Source organism: Pteropus vampyrus, unplaced genomic scaffold, assembly GCF_000151845.1.
Source record: "Pteropus vampyrus isolate Shadow unplaced genomic scaffold, Pvam_2.0 Scaffold47, whole genome shotgun sequence".
NCBI classification, from domain to species: Eukaryota; Metazoa; Chordata; class Mammalia; order Chiroptera; family Pteropodidae; genus Pteropus; species Pteropus vampyrus.
The window spans coordinates 4,369,644-4,388,378 of record NW_011888828.1 but is presented as its reverse complement, the minus strand read 5'-3'; the positions used below and the strand labels follow the sequence as shown (position 1 = coordinate 4,388,378).

General features: G+C 37.3%; 1 pseudogene; it reads right to left on the bottom strand.

Moving 5' to 3' along the window:
• Positions 1-17,861: 17,861 nt before the first annotated feature.
• LOC111739172 lies at positions 17,862-17,980 on the bottom strand (annotated as a pseudogene).
• Between the last annotated feature and the right edge of the window lie 755 nt (positions 17,981-18,735).

The following is an 18,735-nucleotide window of genomic DNA, read 5'->3' as shown; positions in this document are numbered from 1 at the left end:
CAACAAGATAGCAATGAGGAACGCATGTAAGGGCAGTTATGCCTCTAAGCGGTCTGGAAAAAATTATTCTGAGTTTCAGTTTATCCTAGAGGCATAAGAAGAATGGGTAGGTCCCCCTTTCATCAAAGATTAACCTTTACTAAGGAAGCTATAGGCCTGGGACATGACTACTCACCGTGACATGCCTAGTTAAGAATTTATGATCTGATTATCCGGTACAGTTACTTTTAATCACTTGAGCTTGTCAGGCCTGCCAAGTAGCACCCTCTGAGCTTGTCAGGTTTGCCACAAAGCCCCTCTGTGTTCATGTAAAGTACTTAAAAGCAATGTGTTTGTTATTTGTTATAACAAGTAATACCATGCTGACGTCAACTCTGCACCTAGCCTTAAACAACTCTTTTGCCTTAGAGCTAAGGTGTCTGTTTTGGTGTTCAGTGACAGGATTACCACCCAGCAGCAGTGTCTGTTACCCTTTTGGAGGCCACCGCCCCTTCTGAGTCAGTGATTAAAACTCAGCCGCCTCTTCCCACAAAAACACTCACACATTTCTAAATGAACCTTTTGTATATGATTTCAGGGACTCCATAAACCAAAAGCCCCCATAGGTAACAAGTAAAGAACCTCTTCCCTAGCTAAGACATAGAGAGCACTTTCAGGGACTTAGTAACCTGCACCTCTTCTTTCCATTCTGACAAGAAAGAAAAAGGTTGCTTTCAATAGATTTTACTGTCACAACCAGATAAGAAGAAAATCAGAAGCAGAGAGAGAAAGAGAGAAAAAGGAACTACAGTCTCTTAGAAGGTTACAAATTCCATCTTTATCTCTTCAAAGACCATTTCTTTTCAGTATATCAAACAGTAAGCACTCCCCCTTGTGTCATTATGGAATGAGAATTAATATACTGTCTTATTTATTTCTTTTAGTAGAAACTGTTTTTATAATTCAGGAGGATAACACTATTCAATACAGTAATTCATATTATCACATTCTGCTATAAGACAAAAATATAAACATAAAGGTTCTATAATATTTATAATCAGAACTATATATGCAAAATGAAATATCCACATGTCCACTCAATTTCATTTAAATATGACTAATTTCTAGTCGGTTTTGGTCTCAGTATGTTTGAATAATATTCTAATTAAATTGGAAACTAGATTATTTATTCTACTAATTGTTTGACCCACTAATAAGGTAAGTAGATAAATTTGATAAGCGTAAACATACAATCTAGCTAATATGGGCCAAACCCATTTTTCATAAATACTTCAGCTTGAAGTATATGGAAATTGTCACATCTACCAACAGACAGCTGAAGTAAAGACAAACTGTCAAGTCATATTTGTTGCTTATCAACATATGCCATCTAACAAACTAAATCATGTGGACATGTACATAAATCATGTAGAAATCTAGCTAGCGTCTAGTGTCTCGCAATTTAATATATAAATTGGGATTATCCTTGAAGTGAATTAACCTAGATAAAACTTTAGAATTCCTTAAGTGCCCTATAGCATTCATTTGCTAAATTGTACTAAAGTTTTGCCTTTAATAAACCTAAATTAAAATCCTAGTTATGTCATGTACTAAAGATAAATGAACTTTAGCGAGATATTTGGCTTCTCTGCACCTAAATTTTCTTATCTGTAAAGTGAGGATGACTTAAAGGGTCATTTTGAGGATAATATAAGAAAATGCGTGTACCCCATACAGTGCCAAACACATAGTAAGCACTCAATAAATGAATGGTAAATTGTTAATGCTGAAAAAGTTTACAAAAATAATGGATGAATTTATCTGCTGTGGATATTACCCTGCACTCAAAAGGCATGCACAAGTACTCTCTAGTCTCATAAAATTAAAATTTAAATAACTTCCAATTTTTCTAAGAATCAAATCAAATGGCCTGGAAGGCTTTTTGCAGTGTGCACTCTGCCTGCCCCTCTGCCACAGCTCATACTTCCCTCTCTCTCTCTTGCTGCTCTTGAGCCACACTGAGCGTCTTTCTCTTGCGTCATCATCAGGCTCATTTTGGTTTCAGATCCCTTGCAGTGACTGTTCCATCTATCTATAGTATTATTCCCCTCAAGCATCATCCATTTGGCTCTTTCAGCCATTTATGTCAAATGCCACTCTCTCAGAGATCCTCCCCCAACGTCTTATCTAATATTGTACTCCACTCACTCATCTAGCCCTCTTTTCGTCTACATAGCTGCTGCTTCTTTAAATGATGATAATAATAATAATAATAATAATATTAATAATAATAATTGTTATGCTATCTATCTGAAAGTCCAGGTATCTGTGCATTTACTTGTTAATTATCTTTCTCCACATTTAGAACCCAAGCTCCATTACAGCATAGAGCTTCTCTGTGTTGTTTCATTGTATCCCAGCTCTGTCTGGGGTAAATATTTGTTAGCTGAACACAGGCATGTTTGCAGGAGCACAGTGAGAGAGAGCAGCAGCAGGAGGAGAGACTCTGAGATGGAGGGTCCTAACACTTAGTTATATCAGAAGAGGCTTTTATATGCAAGCCACTTCAATGTGGTGTAAGAGAAGGAGAAGCCAGATTGGGTCCCCTGGGACCCATGTTCTGACAGTTCCAGGCATTGTGAAAAGCTGAAAATGGGAAAACAAGCAATTTGGTCAGAAGGCAAGCTCATGTAGAATGGGAGAGTATTTGAAGGGAAGGGTGTGGCAAGTGGTTTAACACCAAGCCATGAACAGCCCGAGTATATTTACGTTCTCCTATTATGTATGTGAATTCTGAGGTGTAGGGCAGGATTGGGACTAATCTCACTTAAGAACTAAAGAGGCATCGGAACCCAGAAGAAACAATCCCCAGGAGGAGAAGACATGTATGCATCAGATAGGTGGTGCCATTTAGCCAGTATAGGTCACATGACATTGAATACAGTAAAACTGGAAAGTGATCCATTGCTGCAAGTATGTGAAACTTCTCCTGAAAATATTAATATGCTGCCTCTTTCCCCCAAACAAACAAAATCATATTACTTTTTTTTTTTTTTTAACCAGTGTAACTGTTACTGCTTAGGTTAAGTTTAATGTTAATGATGAATGTAGTCCTACAATGCTACATGATTATAAATTTCCCTCAAAATGTTGGGGCACTGGAAAACATTTCTACATGTGGAAATATAAACTAAATAAAGTGTACATCTTTTAAGTCATTCAAAGAGCAAGAGTCAGAAGAATGTTTTTTATCCATAATCTCACTCTTAGTATGTATATTCTTGGTGAATATATCTACAGAAGAAAAAATTAAACTGTACGAATATATTTAATATAGACATAATAATTTAAAACTGCAAATCAACTAAATTTCTAACAAAAAATGTGTTTAAATATATTTCTGGTTTGTCAATGGATGGACTATTAAATTTAATAAGGAGAAAATAAAATAAACCTAAATGGAAAATATAGAATACAAATTGTATCTATACTAAAATTGTGAGTATGCACACACCATTCACATACATGTGTGGGTGGATATACAGGTATGTGCTAGAGCTGACCTAGATTGATCTATGAAAGCCAGTCGTTACACTTTCAGGAATTTTGCAAGCAGATTGTTAACCACAGTCATTATTAAAAATTCAATTAAACAAATAACCTCTGCAGTGAAAGTGCTATGTAACAGCACATGAGTGCACACGTCTTCCCACGTCCACCTCTTTTGGCGTCTCATTAATAGTCTGCAATTTGCCACGATAGGAGTGTTTACACCAAGGAAAATTGATAAGTGCTTCAAACCAGGGTTGAGTCTTTGTTTCACTGATTGTCTAGACTTAAGAAAGCAGTAGAGGATAGGTTAATAACGCAGATTAAATTTAAAAGTGTATCCTGTCTGCCATTGTTACATTTTGAATGGCATTAAAAAACGAGGGAATTTTTTCCCAGTATTTGAAATCCGATTTAGCAAAAAGTTTGCTGCTCTCATGACAAATGAGTGAAGGTCTTACATTTTCATTTTCTCATTCACCTTAGACATTAATGCAAATGAAAATATCAACCAATGTTCATGGTTAACCCACGTTTAAAGAGTTGGTTCTTAAACATTTGAAGAGGACAACACTTTGTGTGCATGTAAAGCTATAGTTTGTGGTTGTAAGAAAACAGACCATGAATTGAAATTATAGATAAAAGATTATTTTTTTTCCAATTTCTTTTTATTTTATTAAGTTTATTGGGTAACATTAGTTAATACAATTATTACATTAGTTAATACAATGTATTTTCAGGCATACATTATAGTTTGACATCTATATATTCTATTGTGTGATTACCACCCAAAGTCCCGTTTCCTTCAGCTGCCATATATTTGATCCCCTTTACCCACTTTACTCTCTCCCTACCCCCTTATATTTGACCCCCTTTACTCCATCTACCTCTCCCCTCCTCCCTCACCCCCTACCCTCTGGTAACCACTAGTCCATTGTCCATGTCCCTAATCTCTATTTGTCCTGTTCATTTGTTGCTTTTAGGTTTGTATCCCACATATAAGTGATATCGTGTGATTTTCAACTTTTTCAGTCTGGCTTATTTCGCTTAGCATGATATCTCGAGGTCCATCTATGCTGTTGCAAATGGCAGTATTTCATCTCTTCTTATGGCTGAGTAATATTCCATTGTATATATGTGCCACAGCTTCTTTAGCCAATAAAAGACTAATTTTAATTATTTCCATTTATAATGATTTTAAGTAAAATGACAATAAAAGTGAAAAAAAATAGCAAACATTTTCAGAAAATGTAATAATAGATTTCGAAGGAAGTAACATTATAGGATAACAATGAACCATTTCTCTCTTGGATTTCCTTCCTTTCTTTCCTTTTCCTTCTACAAATATGTATTGAGCCCGCAATGGGCAAGGCGCTGTTTTACCATGCCTAACCTAATGGAGCTTATACAGTCTTATGTGGAGTCAAAAATCAAACAAATAATTATGTAAACAAATATACAAATGTCAATTTTATTAAATATTCTAAAGAAGAGATTAGGGAACCTAGACCAGGAGGACAGGGAGTGACTTTTTAGTAGTGACTTTTAACTGGATATTAGAGGAAAGAGTAAAAGTTAGACCAAAATAGAGGGGAGAAAAGAGCATCCTAAGCAGAGAGAACACCATAAGCAAAGGCCCTGAGGAAGGACAGAGCTTGGCCTGTAGCTGGACCTTAGGACAAATCAGTGTCAGGAGGTGTGGCCAATGCATATAGGGCGGGGTATGAGTGGAAATGAGTCTGGAGCCCAATTAATTGTACATGTGTGTACAGACTATGGTAAGGGCTTTGACTGTTTTTCTAAGAGTAGAGAGAAGCCATCATGAATCTTAAAATTTCACAGGGAGTAGATGCAATTGAAATTAAGAGTCAAGTTAACTTCACTGTGTTTTAAGTTAGAACTACCTGCAACATGGAAAGTGATATAGTCAAATCATTTTTCTTTTGCCTTACACTGCAGTTCACAACAATAGGCATAAAATAGAGGAAGATCAAAAGGTCTCAGTCCTGTCAGATCTACAATCTAAAGAAAATCCTGTCATCAGAATGCTCTGGTTTGGCCTCCCTATATTTAGCTCAGAGTCAAGACAGATTCGAATCTGGTACTTCGAGATTCAGATACAATTATCTCAAGCCACCCATCCCACATAGTCCAATCTCCTTCAGAAATTTCTGCAGATTCTCAGAGACTTCAGTTTACCTAGTCACTCTGGCACATGAAGCTAGTGAAGGCACATCTTGAGCTTTTCCCACCCAACCCCTGAATCAGCCTTAACCAGCCTCCTTTGCCTTTCCTTTCCTTTCTTCCCTCCCTTTCTCCCTTCCTTCCTCCTCCTCTGCCCATTTCTCTTTCTCTCCTTCTCCTCCTCTGCCTTCTCTCTCTTTTTCTCTCCCCACTCCCTCCTTCTCTCCTAAAATTCATTCTGAGACCTCTAATTCCAATCCGGTATTGCAGGGTTCATTCTCATTTCTTTCTTTCTATATCTGTAACTCCCTTTTCTTACAATGAAACACCTGGTTCTCATTATCCTCAATTCATTGACCTATTCGTTCATCCCTAGAATACACAGAAAATTGTTTCAGAATTATTAAACCATACCACTAAGAAAACAGGCATCTATTTTTTTTTAAAAAAAATAAACTGTAGTTCAGAATGCTTAAACAGTTTGCTTGAAAGACTAGTAAAAGTCAGAGCCAAGATTATACTTCTGTCCTGACTCCTTTCTTGTCTTTCCCATCATTTTTGTTTTTTCAAGATATGAAACAAAATAATGACTCTATAATTAATCAGTCCTACACTTTCAAACAGTACTTAAGGTGTCAGAAACATCAGGGAGTTTTTATTAGAATTTTGGGCTAAATTCTGCACTTTTCATGAGGCAATCGATAAAATACGGAGCGATTTAAAAAATAGCATGAATTCTACTGCATAGATTTTTGAAAATTAGCCAGTAAGATTAATGAATTAATTCTAATTGGATGGAAACAGATTGTGGTGAGCTTGTTTTGACACCCATGAACCATTTTTCCACCCTCCACCCATTCAGACCCCAAAATAAGCTAAGCGGTGAGGGTGAAAATTAGCCCCTTCCCCAGAAGGGTGAGGCGCTAGAGAATCACAGCATTAAGACTCTAACATTTGAGATTTTACATGAAAAATCTTATATAATTTAAGATTGCAGTTACCCTGTGTTAATCTGCATACTGTAGTCACCTTTATGTGGCTGCTAGAAAGGACCCAAATGTCAGGGCCCAAGGTTTACGCCTGAGGGTATAAATAGACTGATAATAGAAGCATTTTTTTTTTCCTAAGCAAGAAAACCTAGGTAAGAAACATTGTAATTATAATGTACACAGTAATTACAGATGTTCTAAAAGAGCATGGGTGTTATACTCCTCAAAATCTATTATTGCTTGGTCTTCAGAGCAACCATTATGATATCATGATGGTGAAGCTATAATTAGAAATGTCGTACCAACACATTTTTGCAAATCAAAGTGAAAAATCTTACCCTGTTCTTCTCTAGGGGAAGGAGTAAGAAGATTTCACCCACAATGTTAAAAATTAAGAGACGTTGGGAGTAAATAGTAAAGGCAACTCTCTTTCTCACTTTATGGGCCCCTGGCGTGCAATTCTGTTAAATTTCCCTTCTTGGGACTGCCCCGTGACACCAGGAAAAAGATACAACAGAGTATGAAGTAAGCAGGAGGAGTTAATAAGCTGCCATTTATTACTACTTTAAAAACAACAACAACAACAACAACAACAACAACAAAACATTATCCTTTAGGCTTTATCTATAAAAGAGATTTTTAAGTGAACTCTCAGGGAGTAAAGATTTTGCCCCTCAAAAACTTATAGATAAAACAGAATACTATGGTCTGCTGTGGGTGGTGGGATGTGATGAGGTTGGTGGAAAACTGTCTACAAGGTGTATATGTCTCCCCACCCCCTCCAAGGACAAGGCTTTGGTCCCAGAGCCAGAGGCCCTCACTGGCTTCATCCCAGCCTGGGAAAAAATATATCTGCAAGCTCACCCCCAGTTTCTTAGGGCATCAGTAGATGATGAGTACTTCCATCTTAGCCTTCCACCAAGGGCTGGCAGGTGACTAGTTCTCCGAAGCTAGCCTAGTTTTTGGTGCCCTGAACTGTGGAAACAATTCTAATATCCATTGATGGATGAATGGATAAACAAAGGTATATATACGTATATACACGCACACAATGGAATATCATTCAATCTTAACAGGGAAGGAAATTCTGGTATATGTTACAAAAGGATCAATTTAGAAGACATTATGCTAAACAAAATAAGCTAGGCACAAAAGGAGAAATACTGTATGATTCCATTTATATGAGGTACCTAGAGTAGTCAAATTCATAGAGACAGAAGTAGATCAGTGGTTGCCAGGGGCTGGGGCGGGGGAGTGGAGGGGTGGGGAGAGACAATAGGGAGTTATTGCTTAATTGGTACAGTGTTCTCAGTTTTGAATGATGAAAAAGTCCTGGAGATGGTTGAGGATGATAGTTACATACCATTGTGCATGTATTTAATGCCACTAAACTGTGCACTTAAAAATGGTCAAAATGGTAAATTTTTAATGTATAGTTTACCACAATTTTTAAAAGGGAGCTCCTAAAATTTGTTAGCTTCTTAATGGTTAAGTTTGAAGTGTGTTCCATTACCACCTTTTCTCATCATTATCTTAAATTTTTATTCAAAGTAAGATGCTAATGAATAATGGGACTTAAGAGTTCTTTGGGGCATCTCGCTATTCTCACCACAGACATGCATTTCTCACCTTCCCTTCTAAAACTGGTCCTGTCTCTTTAACTCAATTAAAATACTATTAGACCTTCCAAAATAAACCCACCAAATTCACTTGTTTGCGGCTGCTTTTCTAAGAGACCAGTGGACTAGGTCACTGGCCCAGACACTGGACAATGCCTTCTTTAAGCTTCTACCTTCTAAGATCTACATGTCACTTTCCTGGCAGTTTTAGGCCCTGGTAAACCCCACCTATTCCACAAATTTACCCATAACTTCCTCATCAGAAGTAGTCTTTCTTTCTCTTTCACCCACATAATGCTTGGTGTGTATCTGCTGTAGCATTCCCGAAGGCACTTATGTGTGTATCACTGGAGTGTGAGCACTCCAAGAGTAGATAAGTTCAACCACATGATATTGAAATAATTTGACCATTTTTGGCCAACAAAAGCAATTTCATATCATTTGACTAAATGCCATTATATTGTTTTATTATCATATTAAAAATAAATAATTATGTATTATTTATTTTTGTGTACCCCATAGCCTCTATCTCAATATTTTGCAATAGTAGGTGCTTAATGAATAATCTCATATGAATGACATACTGCACAAAACAATGAGATGAGGTTCAGGGAGATACTAAATATTTTCAGAAAGAAGGAGGAGAAGAGCACAAATTACTGGGTTCATTTTTAAGCAGAAGACAGGGGAGAACTTGTGCTTTGCATACATTAATTTAATCTTCACAGCTACCTGGTGACCATTACTTTCCCTATTTGGCACATAGGGCTCTGAAGCTTAGAAAAGTCTGATAACTTACTCAGGTTATATGTCTAGTATGAGATTCATTTATTTGCCATATTCCAAATCCTTACTCTATATCGTGCTGGGAAGCTATTTTAGTTGATGAAAAATATTTTGACTCTTTAGAATAATCTGTGTGATTGGGCAGTGGCAATCAGATGATCAGCAGATACAAAAATATTCCTCTCACCAAGGAATGAAAATATTGTATTTTTCCAGAACTAGGTTGGCAGAAGAACCACATATCTGATTGCTCATAACTTCCATGTAAATACAAATGGGTGTGTTAGGCCTAGTATTTACATACCCCTAGATTCGTTTGGCTCTACCTGCTTGCTAATTGAAGAGCTCCAGCCATTGCCACTTATCTCCAAACTCCCTGAGCTCTCTCAGACATCCCTTGATGGAAGGCCAGACTTGGACACAATTTCCATTATACCCATAATGGCAGGCCCAACAGCAGCCCTGGGACCCATGCCGACCCTGCCTGGATCCACAGAAGTTCTGCCCCTGGTAAAGTACAGTACCACCAAGCAGGTAGTCTGGCTTCCCCCTGGGGCCCTATAGCTTAACTAATAAGTGTTAGAGGAGGAAATTACATTAATTTACTCAAAAGAAATGTATTATAAGGGTCTGTTTTGTGCCAGGCACTGTTCTAGAAACTGGGTAATCCATGATGAACCAAAGTTCTAGATTTCAAGTTCTTATTCTATCGGGGAACCTCAGGTTGTCTGACTTGGAGCCTATGCTCTTAACCCCTACAACAAATTGCCAATTTCAGTGACCACTTAAGCTATCTATCTATCTATCTATCTATCTATCTATCTATCTATCTATCTATCTATCTAGATATATACACACATACATATGTATAATTTTTTTATTGGGATATTTGGTAAGAAAAGAGAAACTAAATATACAAGAATCTGTTATAAGAAAAATAGCCCCAAATGCTGCATCTCCAAGAATTCTATTATCCCTAAATAACATTGGAGGATGTGTTAGGCATGATTCAGTGCAGGAAACAGAAACCACTCTTTATATTTTAAACAGAAGATAACTTAACACATGTAATTAGGTGCTAATAAAATGCTTGGCATAGCTTGATCTCTAGAAATGTACTCTAGAACCACTCCTTCGAACCAACTCACTGGGAAGCTATTCCTCTGAGGCTACCCTTGGAATAATCGGGTTTAAAAACACATGGTCCTAGCTGTCATGGAGAAATTAGAAAGTAGAAATCAAGAAGCTGAACATGGCATTCAGCTTCCTCTCCATAGTAACGCCTCTCAATATACAGAAAGCTACATAATGGACATGGTAGTATTGCTACCAGAAAACTGCACATTTCAGTGCGTTAAGGTGAGAGTCAGGAAAATGGTCTCCACTTCACTTCTGCCCCCCAGATCTCGTGCTAGAACACCAAAGTGGAGGGACCTATTATGGGAAATGAGGATTTTCAGTTTTCCAAACTCCGAAGTCAAGAAAAACGTACTATCCCGGAAGAATGATTAAATACAAACTGAATTAGCCAGTCCACAATGCCCACCACACAGAAGGAAAGACTGCGCTTACCATGTTGAGTGATCACTATGGAATTTCTAGTTAAGTCACATCTCCAGTTCGTTGCCTTATGCAATTAATATCTGACATGTATTAGATGCTCAACAAATATTTCATAAATAAAAGAATGAATTAGTGAATAAAAGCATTGTGAATATCATAAAAATGACCCACAATGACTTTCTTTTGTTATTTTCTAAAAATTATTCTTAAATGATGCAGTGATGATTAGTGAGTCACTTATTTCAAATACAAACTGAAATATTCTTGGCTGTCTCATTTCCCTTTTGTTTCTTCCTAAGAAAATTTTAGAAAACTCAGCAAATAAAATGTTTTTAAAAATAGAAGAAAGCTAGATTTTTCTCCTTCCTTTTGTTGGACAATGAGTTTCCCTTTTAAACTTTTGTGGCTGTTGTTGCTAAATGTTTCCTCTGAGGAGAAGTCTTCCAATTTTGTTTATTTTTAGAAACTGAAGGTTACAAATAGAGAGCGTTTTTGAAAACTGGAATCTCAAAAGGGAACTTCTAAGCAATGGCTCTTTATTTAGCCCAGAACAGCAGCAACTTTGAGTAGGTTATAAGAATATAGCCCTGCAGTGGGTCAACCTCTGATCCACTTCGTTCTGACCAATACCCATTAAATAGCATTCTTCAAGACTACGTTTCACTCTCTTTCCTATGACAGATAGAAAACCAAATTCTTTTACCCCCAACAAAAAGTCATCCATGTGTTTTCCTGCTTAAATTGGAACCAGTTAGGATTGGCACCAAGTTATATAAATTGTTATCCTAGAATATTAGAAGCCAAAGGAATTTTATGAGTCATATCATTCTACCCTCTTGTTTGTAGGTGAAGGAACTGAGGTACAGAGAAGATGAAGTTGAGTATTATTCTGCATATTCAGCTTCTACTCCTTACTTTGGTGACATCCTCTCACATGCATTTGTTCATCCAGTAAATATTAAGCATGTAGAGCACGCCATGCTCTTTGAGAGGTCTTGCATAAAAATACTGGAGTGTTATAGACACATGCGCCAAGACTGTATTCAATAAGCCACACACAAATTCAGCCACACAGAACTGTATTCCACTTTGCAAAATGGCGTGCTACTTTTCACAGTTGCTCATTTCTTACTTGAGATTTTCTCCACTAGATTCAACTCCTCTTTCTCTTTGTGTCAAAATCCTACCCATTCTTAAAAGGCTAATTCAATTGTTAGTTACTGCTATGGTCTGAATGTTTGTGTTCCCGCAAAAGTCAAATGTCAAAATCCTAATGCCTAATATGATGATATTAGGAGGTGGGGCCTTTGGAAGGTGCTTAAGTCATGAGGGTGGAGCCCTCATCAATAGGATTAACGCTCTTATAGAAGAGATCCCATAGAGCTCCTTTCCACCATGTGAAAATAAAACGAGAAGTCCGCAACCTGGAAGACAGCCCTCACCCGACCATGATGTCACTCTGATCTGACTTCCAGCCTCCAGAACTGTGAGCAATAAATGTCTATTGTTTGTAAGTTCCCCAGGCTGTGGTATTTTGTTATAGCAGCCCAATGGACTAAGACAATTACTCAATTAAGACTTTCTCAAACCCTGCAATCACAATTATATACTACCTCTTATGAATTTCCATAGGATTTCCTTCACTTCTCTATGGCATGTATGGAGCTGTCTTCTTGTGGGGTAGATATTATGTGGTTGGAAATATATATATATTAATTTTAATTTTTTTATTTTTTATTTTATTTTTTGTTGTTCCAGCAATGTGGTGGATTAAGCTAACATGGAAGTCCTCTAGCTATAAGTCCTTAGGAATACAGGTTAAAAAAATAACATAAGGGAGGGAGGAAGGAAGGAAAGATGGAAAGAAGGAAGGGAGAAATTTTTAGCTGATATTTCCACACAAAGAAGGGGAATCTTCAAGTGCAGAAACATAGAGGGAACTGAAGGCCAGACTGATAAAAATGAGAATTGAGGCTGCAACAACCTTGGGAGGCTGATGGAAGCAGCAGTATTGATTTGGTCATGACCAGGGTTTTGAAGCCCATCAGGAACAGAAGCCCTCTTTGGCCCACCCTAGGGGGAGGGCAGGAACAGAGATGCCTACATAAGGCTAGGACTCTCAAGAACCACAATCCCAGTCTAAGAGGACTAAAAAACTCAGCCAACAAGATAAGAAGGGAACAATTAACTCTGTTCAGAGAAAAACAAGGCTAATGTGAGAAAAATTTCAAGCCTTTCCTTTGTGTGAGTCTAAATTTACTTTACTTGGTCCTGCAGGAAACCTCAAGCTTAGAAATTATCATGGTCCTGAGCCTGGCATTGCCTCTGGGTCACCTGGAGGATGTTAATATTAAACTGTGCTACTCATGCAGCATGGGATGACCACAGGCAAAAATGAGCCTCACTGAAGAGGGGCTAGTAATAAAAATTCACAAAGACTGCATAAAAATAAATCAGAGATAAAATAGACAGATTTTTTTAATCTCAAAATTTGATATATGGAAAAACTATATTAGAAAGACCACAATCTAAGTGTTTTAAATTTTGAAAATATAAAAGGCATTGAAAAAATAAACACATGGCAATTCACTATCAAAGAAAAGACAAAATTTTTTAAAGAACAAATTAGAACGTCTAGAAATGAATAGTCATTTAAATTTGCTGCTAGATAAGTGAGTTAAGCAGCAGATTAGACCCTGTTAAAGAAGGAATTAATAAACTTTTAGATCTGAAGAAATTTTTCTGAATGTAGGACAGAGATAAAGTAGAAAATATAAAAAGAAATAGAGAATAAACTTTAAAGTCCAACTTACATTTAATAAGAATTCCAGAAAAAAAGAATTGACAAATTATGGGAAGCGAAATATTTGGAGAGATAATGGCGGATTGATTAACTCAATTGATAAAAGATATATTTTTCTCTTTTACCAGATAATTGACTTCTTTGGGAGCATAAACTAATTATTCACATTTACATTCTTAGAACATCATTAGAATTCATCAAATATAGATTTGATTAATATAAATGTACAAATCTAAGTATAAGACAGATAATAATAAGCAAAATGTGACAGGTGTCATTAGAGAAGTACAAAGAAAGTGCTCACTGCTGAAGAATTTTTAGTGAGAAATTACTTCCAGCTGGAATTATTAGAGAAAAAAATCATGGAAGAGATAAATGAGTACAGTTTGACAAGAAGGGGCTGAGCATTCCAAACAGAATGACCTAACAAAGGCACAGAATGCCTTTGAGAAAAAGCAAGTCATCCATTTTGGTTAAAGTTTATATCTAAGGATTACATAGTTGTAGGAGATTGAGAAAATTAGAGCCAGATGACACCGGCCTTGAACGTCAGACTAAATATTCTGAACTAGTAAATAAAGAAAAAACCTACGTAACAGATTGCTGAAGGTTGTTCTACAGTGGGGTGACAAGAATAGAACTGTTATTTTAGGAAGATTGATCCAACTGACAATTACATATAATATGAACTTGAGGGAAGACATAAGAGTCAGGAAAGTCAATTGATTTGTATGTCACGAAAAACTCTTGATAGTGACATAAAATGCAACTCAACCTGGCTTAAGCAAATAAGAGTTTTATTAGATCATGTAACCAATGTCCAATTAGGTATGTTTTTACCCAGTGTCGTATAATAAAGAATGTGGTTGGCCCTTGTCCCTGGCTCCTGGAAGTAACCTCTAACTCCTTGGAATTTCCTGAGTAATGGAATATTTTTGTTATTCATGGTGGACTCTGATAGTTTATGCTAATGAGGTGACTCATGTTGGGCTTTAGGTAGTTTATGCTAAGGAGATGGTACATGAGGGGTGCCGATCATGCCCAAAAGATCAACCATGTGATTAGAGTTGGAAATTTCAGTTATGTAATTTTGGCCTGATGTCCCCAGAGAGGAGAGGGGCTAGAGATTGCATTCAATTACATGGCTAATGATGCAATCAATCATACTGACATAATGAAATCCTGGTCAAAACTGGAGACAATCCGGAGTTGGTATCCCCGGTTAACAACACTGGCGTGCTAGAGGGCCAACGTGTCCTGACTGTACAGGGAGAGCACATTGAAGCTTCGCGTTTTAGACTCTCCCGGACCTCACCCTAGATGTCTCTTCTTTTAGCTGATACCAATTGTATCCTTTTTGCTGTAATAAAACTATAATTATAAGTATGGTGCTTTCCTGAGTTTTGTGTCATTCCAGTGAATTATCAAACCTGAAAGAATAGTGTGACCCCTGTATCTTTAGGCAGTTGATCAAAAGTGTAGGTGGCCTGGGAACCCTTGAGCTTGCTACTATCTGAAGTGGGGGCTATCTTGTGGTGGACTACACCCTTAACCTGTGAAGTCTGGCTTAACTCCAGGCAGTTAGTTTCAGAAGTCATTGCATCCAGCAATGAAAAGACCATGAGGTAAGATCTTGCTTGGCCTGCTCAAGGAACGGCAGAGAGGCCCAGGTGGCTGGAGTGCATGGTGGCAACAGTGATAACATATGAAGTGTGACAGGTCGCCAGAGCTAGATCATGTAGGCAGCGGTTCTTAGCTATGGCTGCATGTTAGAACCACTGGGGAGCTTTAAAACAAAACAAAACAAAACAAAACAAAACAAAACAAAATAAAACAAAACAAAACAAAGCCATGTCCAGGCCACTGCCCCAGGTCAGTTAAATCAGGATCTCTTGGGGTTGGCACAGGCATCTGTAGTTTTATAAGTTCTTTAGGTACGGTAGGTCTTGATGTAGGCCCTGGTTGATCATAGTGTGAGGACATTAGATTTTGTTCTGAGAGTAAGAGAAAGTCATTAAAGCCTGTTGAGCAGGGGAGTGACATCATCTGTCTTAAATCCTGTCTTAAAGTTTTAAAAGATCTTCTCTGGCTGCTGTGTGAAGAATACTCTATAGTGGAACAAACTGGAGGTGGGAGGTCATGTAAGAGAGGAAGGTAGCTTGAAATAGGGTACCTCTGTAAGCGACAGTGGTAGAGAGAAATGGTTATAGCTGGAGTGTGTTTTGAAGGAAGACAATTTGCTCATGAATTGGACGTGGGGCATAAGAGAATGAAAGAAGCCATGGATAAACACATGTTTTGGGATGGGGGTGTTTTTGTTTTTGTTTTTTGTTGTTTTTTGGTCTAAACAACAGGGTAAAAGATAATGCTAGCCCCTAGAGCCAAGAGAATGTAGTCAACTAGCCAGGACTGAGTCACACGCCCACCCCTGGAGGGAGGGGTGAAGTCAGCGTTGTCTAAGTAACATATACTGAGAATGGAAGAGGGTATTTCATCAAAGTAAAAATCAGGGTATGCCACCAAAAGCAGGGAGAAGAGATGTCGGTGACCCAGAAAACTGGTTCATTGAGGTCTGTTGGTTACATTCTGCACGTTAAGTGCAAAACAAATTTTAATACAAAAATTTACTTCTTCCTCTTTCTCTTTTCCTTTCCAAAGACTTCAATCCTGAAGCTATTAGGAGGGGCTGAGGAGGTATCAATGGTGGACCAGAGCAGGGTGAGGAAGGCATTCAGCTAAGGAGGCAGCAGAGGCAGCCAGGCATGGTATGTTGGAGTCTGGGTGGGTTAAGAAGGGCAACACAGAAGAGGATTGGCCTGTAAGGCATGCCAGAGCCTAAGCTGGGGACGAGCTTCTGCGTAGGAGGGTCACCCAACCCGTTTCCAAGTCAGAGTGGATTGAGTAGAGCACCCATGCAGAACTTGGCCCAACACAGTGTACTGGGATCTGAGTGGGCTGAGGAGGACATTTGTGGGGGTGGAAGAGGGCTGTCATACATATTGATGATTTACAAGATACAAGTGTGTGGATATGTATGCGTATTCCCGAGCTCTGTCCACTGAGGGGCTTGGGAGCAGCTAAAACCCAGTAGCAATGAGCATACCTATTTCCCAAGTCTTGGCCCCTAAATAGCATTCTCTACTAAAAAAAGAGAAATGACCGATTCCAGGGCGGAGGCAGAGAGTGTCACAGGAGTCCAGGACATGTAACCAAAAATAAAACAGTGCTCATTATTCCCATTAAAAAGGTAAATATATTGTTTAACATTTGAATATTTCAAATATGTGTATAGGATACAGAACATTTGTCCTAAAATAACCAGTTAATTTGCATTATATACCTACTGTGAGTATAAAAATCATTAATTTTTAACTATAAATTCCTAAAGAAACAGACTGCTTTGTGATTAATGAATTTTGAAAGCTCGGAATGAACATTTTCTAGAGTTAGCATACCCCGGAGTCAATTTCTCTCTCTGCTGCTTGATCTTTTCTTTCTATTTCCTCAACTATAATCTGTTTCTTTAACTAGGTCATACCTACTCATTAATCATTATAAAAGCTTTATTATCTTTTAAATACTCATTACCATCATCATTTTAGTCTAACATATAGAGTGATGTGAATGTAATTTGTCACATTCAGTATTTATACAAGCATGGAATGTGCTATTGAGCTCAGGAAACTACTAAAAGCATGATCAATTTTAAAATAATTCTTTTTTTAATTTTAAATGAAGCAAGAAGCCTAGATTCAAAGAGTATATTTTATATTGGGTTTGAGAAATTAGATTCTACAGAAACAAGAGTATTATAGCATGTCCCTATGGTCCTTCACTTTTGATACTACTGAAATAATTGTTGGAAGTCACTCAGCTGTGCCTCTCTTCCTGGAAAGTAGGAATAGTGCTACCTGCCTAGATTTTCTTCTTAGGGAGATTTAAGAGGAAAAAAATCAAAATTTTAAGGAAAATAGTTGCTATATGATTTTAGAGTTTTTGTTATTTTCATTTTAGCAGTTATTGCCTCTGAAATAGCAAATCACAAAATAACTGAGTATAATTTTGAATATATGGAATTTACCTGAAAAATAGAAGTATCTGTCCTATACACTTTGTAAAAAGTGAAATATACCAATACGGAGAACTATTCACAGTTTTCTCATGAAAAAGTGCTTGTGTGCTAGATACACTTAAAACAGGCATATTTAAAGTTTTCTTCAATTCATCTGATTTTTTTTATTAAAAAATAAGCTTGAATTATTGAAACAACCAGTGATTGATTGATTGATTGATTGATTGATATTTTTAATTTTTTTTTAGGCAAGATAACCCTTAGTTGACCTCACAGATTGCAAGGACCTTGTCAGCTTACAATTCTTTAATTTTTGACGTCTACAGCACCTGGTCTTCCTAGGTGGTCTCCCATCCAAATAGTAATCAGGCCTGACCCTGCTTTGCTTCCAAGATCAGACGAGATCGGGCTTGTTCAGGGTGGCATGGCCATAGACTTAACCAGTGATTTAAAGTTGAATTTTCTGAACCTAAAAAGGTAGTTGGAAGAATTCCCTCTTATGTATATTTGCAAAAAGTCACTATATTTGTAAACTGCTATAAAAGTCATCTTTGATAAAGACAGCAAAGCTCCCAAGGTGAAACAACAAATGAAAGAACAGTTTGTCTGAATCTTTTTTCCAATCTGTGTACAGGTTGTGTGGTATGGTAGAGAGTCTCTGAACAGTTTTGCTTTATACCCTTTCCTGTTTAATCTTGACAGAGAACACTAGAATTTATAATCATTAAAGATTATGAAATAAAAAATAATGCTCAGTTTCAAAAATTCAAGTTCATAGTCAACTGTCCCTTTCACTGAAAATAGTTGTTTTATCACTTTGGCTTCTGGGAGAAATGCTTGGCATGTCCTGAGCAGGAACAAAAACATGAGACAGCAGAAAGTCTTTCGGCACAGTGCAGTCTAAAAGGTTAGTCAGCATCCTTTATGTAACAAATAATGGAATAGCTGGAAAACTGCCTTTAAAAGCAGAAATTTTGGGCCAAAATTGAAGACTGGCCAATGCATTTGAAAATTAAAGTAGCATGAAGCAAAACCAGGAGATGTTCAAGGCAAGTTTCTTATGTAAAGCTCCACGAGGCAGTACATAATGAAATGTATTTTAAACAAATTATGCTAAATAAATATTTGCATTGTATTTCTCAGTCAGGGTAGAGGTGGAGAGGTTAGCAGAGGGAGAGGAAGTTACCACTT